We start from the raw sequence: 4,205 nt of genomic DNA on the forward strand, positions 1-4,205 counted from the left end.
TATATATATATATATATATATATATATATATACCACATTGCTTTTGTTAATTTATTATTTACAGTTGCTAAATATAAAAGTAATCTCTTTCTTGTGTTTGTGTGTATTGTGTATATTAATAGTTTCCTATATTTTGATGTGTGTGTGTGTGAGCATGTGTATGTATAAATAAACATACAGTAGGCACAGGCATAGCTCTGTGGTAAGAAGTTTCTTTCCTAACCACATGGCTTGAGGTTCAGTCTCACTGCATGGCACCTTGCGCAAGTGTCTTCTACCAAGTCTGACCAAACCCTTATGAGTAGATTTGATTGATAGAAATTGAAAAAATCAAGGGTTATATTATCCACTCTAATGTGCTGTTATCATCTGAGGTGTTGTATGACAGCCAGGAGGACATAGAGCCCCTCCACTTTCCAGATTTCATTTTTGTCAGTCGACTGCTACTGTTGTTGGTGTTGTTATCGCTTTACCTTAAGTCAACAAACCTATCATCAAAGACATTCTAGCCATGGCCAAATCATGTTTTATTTCAGGTATAGTGTATTTAGGACAACATTATCCTGGTGTCTTTTCCTGTTTTTCTTCTCTCTTTTTTAAGATGGTGGAATGAGATCTGGAGAAGATTTGATTCATATTTCTTATTTCTTTATTGCCCACAAGGGGTTAAACATAGAGGGGACAAACAAGGACAGACAAAGGGATCAAGTCGATTACATCAACCCCAGTACGTAACTGGTACTTAATTTATCGACCCCGAAAGGATGAAAGGTAAAGTCGACCTCAGTAGAATTTGAACTCAGAACGTAACGGCAGACGAAATACAGCTAAGCATTTCGCCCGGCTTGCTAACGATTCTGCCAGCTCGCCGCCTTTGATTCATATTTCTAGCATGATGAATGACCACATGCAAGCCCTTTCATTGGCCGCATGTTTTAAAATTCTGGATGGCCACAGCAGAAGCAGACAAAATGCATTTGGTCCATATGGGACAGTTGCTCTTTCTCTCCACTTACCAATGAATCTTTTATTCTACTATAATGTTCATACTATCCAATGTGCCCTTTTTTTTTTTAGAGAAGAGAGCATAATATGAGGAAGATTAAGCTACTGTTTTTGTCAGGTCATGCAACCATGTGGAGGCTCCTACATTGTCCCATGTGATTTGTTTCAAACATGTATCTTGGACAACATTTTTGTTTCATATTCTGATCTGTTAAAGCATGGAGTAATTAGTAAACCTTGTCATTTTGGCCTTTTAATAGTTTAATACTGACAGGGGTCATATACTCCTCCTGAGGATTGTATTTCTTCATTAGTAGAGACAAGTTCACAAGTTCTCCTTTGGTGAAGCAGAAATTATGAATGTCCAATGAATCAGTTTGTTGAAGCTTGCTCCACCGCATACCAACCTTCCACAATTCAAGACTGGGATTTTTTTATCATTGAGGTTTACTCCTCTGGGTATGTTTGGTCCAGGACTATTTATTTTTATGTTCACAGCTAACCTTCATATCTGAAAGCCTTTCCCCTATCTGCCACCTAGGGACACAGTGGATGGAAGTTTTCTCTGCACATCACTTGGCCCTCAAAGCAGTGATGTTGGACCGAGAAGTGTGGCAGGTAGACTTTGTTGCTGCAGCCCAGGTTGGAACCTGACCATAATAAGATAATGGAATAAATTATCTGCATCAGTTGTTAGGACACTGCACCCTTAAAATATTCCATTTGTCCTGAAACTCACCATTGCTCTTCCTACATCCTTTTCACTTTATGGCTTTTATACAATTCACTTCTTTGACATCTTGTGAATTATCCTGTGCATTATGCATGTACTTTTGTCTACATTGAGGGCTTTCTTTACTTATTGCTTCCTATCTCTTCTTGTACTCTTTTCTAAATGTAAGCTCATTATATATTTTTTTGTATTATGCAATGTGTCTTTTTTTTATTAAGATGGTAATGTATGACTAAACCATTCTGCATGTGTCTCAGCATTGCTGACTTGTGTGAGGTTATCCTGAACTGCTGCTTTTGCATGTGAGATAGATTTAGTTATCAGCTGAGGTCATAATGATGATTGTTCCATGCCCTTCTTTAACTGGGTCAGAAAAGCAGTTTTTTTTTCTGGTTGATCACTATAGCAAAAGAGATTCTGTGGTGGATGAAATGATTGTCACACTACCTTCCTTTAACTGGGTCATGAAGGTAGTATTCCACTGGTTGATCACTATAGCAAAAGAAGTTGTGTGATGGATGAAACTGGAAAGTTTGAGGACAAACACTTTCCTCTTTGATCAGGCCAGGCATTTGCTCTTGGTGTTTATTGCAATTTTAGACTGGTTGTGTTTCTCAGTTGGCCTTAGATATTCTCTGTATTAGGAGGATTGCTTCATCATTTCTTATTTGTATTTCATGCTTTTCTTTTTAATCATTCAATTTCCCATGTAAACCCTCACTTTTTGTCTATCTTCTGCCTTTGTATCTCATTCATTGATAAGATAAAGTAGTGTGGTCAATGGTATCAACTGATCTCCTACCCTCAAAATTGTTGGCTTTGTGCCAGTAATTTAGTAACCACAACCACCATTATCGTTATCAATAATATTAATGAGCCAACTTGTTGTTTTGGTACATATGTACCTGTGGTATGTGTCACACTTACTTCAAAGGAAGAAGTGAGTGGCAAAGTGGGAGAGAGGAGGACAGAGAGAAAGACAGTGAGTGGTGACTGTGTTCGTTTTGTGTTTTTAAATGTTTATCACATCGCAAGAAAAGTAGATACATAGATACATACACACATTGTTAAAGTAATAGCAGGAGAGAGGAGGGATACAGAGGAAATGAGAGAGACAGTAGATACATCGATCAAAAGAAAAGTTGATACAGAAACATAGAGACATTGTTAAATAACTACAGCAAATATTAGATGTCACTTTCACTTTTCATTACCACAAGAAGATAAAATGAACTCACAAGTGGCTGAGTGCTCCACAGACATGTATACCATTAACATAGTTCTCAGGGAGATTCAGCCTCACACAGAATGTGACAAGACTGGCCCCTTTGAATTACAGCTACAACTCAATTTGGCCAGCTGAGTGGATTGCAGCAAGATCAACCTTCAAGTGGTGGAAAGAAAACAAAAAAAAATCCTATATAGAGGCAGGAAAATCTTTTTAGTCATTAGGGTCACTATGGGTGTTAATCCGGTCTTAACAGCAGCATTTGTGGGTTTCACAGATCCGAGGACCAAGCCCTCAGATAAACACTGATGCACAGGCTGTAGTTATTAAACTGAGCATGAGTCGAGGCCAAATACACGACAGAATAGCAATTATTTCGTCTTGGCTTTCACTGCTTATACTAAACACTTGACATTTTTACCTTACGCTATGAAACATTTCCTTTCCTTTCACTCTTTTTTGAAAATGGCACTCTGTTGCTTACAACAACAAGGTTCTTGTTCATCTGATCAATGGAACAGTCTGCTTGTAAAATTAACGTGCAAGTGGCTGAGTACTCCGCAGATATGCATACCATAAGGTAGTTCTCAGGGAGATTCAGCCTCACACAGAATGTGACAAGGCTGGCCCCTTTGAATTACAGGTACAACTCATTTTTTGCTTTTGCCAGCTGAGTGGACTGCAGCAAGGTGAAGTAGAGTACCTCGCTCAAGAACACAGCGCACTGCAGGGTATCGTGCTCATGACTTTATGATAGAGGGCCGAATACACATAACCACTGAGCCATGCACCTTCACTCTCTTAACCGTAGAGAAAAGGAGTGAAGCGATAGAGACAGAGAAAGGAAAGCTTCAGTTATTTACAATGACAATTAGACTGAAATACGATCGATTTTTTCTAGCTTCTTTACTTTTAGCAATGAAGAAGAGGGAAAGACATTTAGTAATGAATAGAGGGAAAGTCTTTCAGGAGGTGTTTACGTTTTTATTCTGGGAGTTCTAAAACAATTGAGTGTTAGTTCTCTCTTTTTTCCCCCACCCCTGGTACTTATTCACTCTCTTTCATAGTTCTTCAAGTCTTTTAGTTGGAAAGGAAAGACCATGTGTTTTTTTTTTCAGACATGTTTAATGTTTTCTCTACAAACTACAAACAAGCCCCACTTCCTTTTTTTTTCATACAAAAACTAATGCAAATTTCGAACTGGATATAGCTGTGAAAAGAGTCCAGAAAAATGGGTAA

General features: G+C 38.1%; 1 protein-coding gene across 5 annotated transcripts in view; it reads left to right on the forward strand.

The window, feature by feature from the left end:
- Positions 1-4,205, forward strand: part of LOC106879130 (uncharacterized) — a 74,801-nt gene that overhangs the window by 10,901 nt on the left and 59,695 nt on the right. The gene's annotated exons all lie outside the window — the stretch shown is intronic.

This window comes from Octopus bimaculoides, chromosome 24, assembly GCF_001194135.2.
Source record: "Octopus bimaculoides isolate UCB-OBI-ISO-001 chromosome 24, ASM119413v2, whole genome shotgun sequence".
Taxonomy (NCBI): domain Eukaryota; kingdom Metazoa; phylum Mollusca; class Cephalopoda; order Octopoda; family Octopodidae; genus Octopus; species Octopus bimaculoides.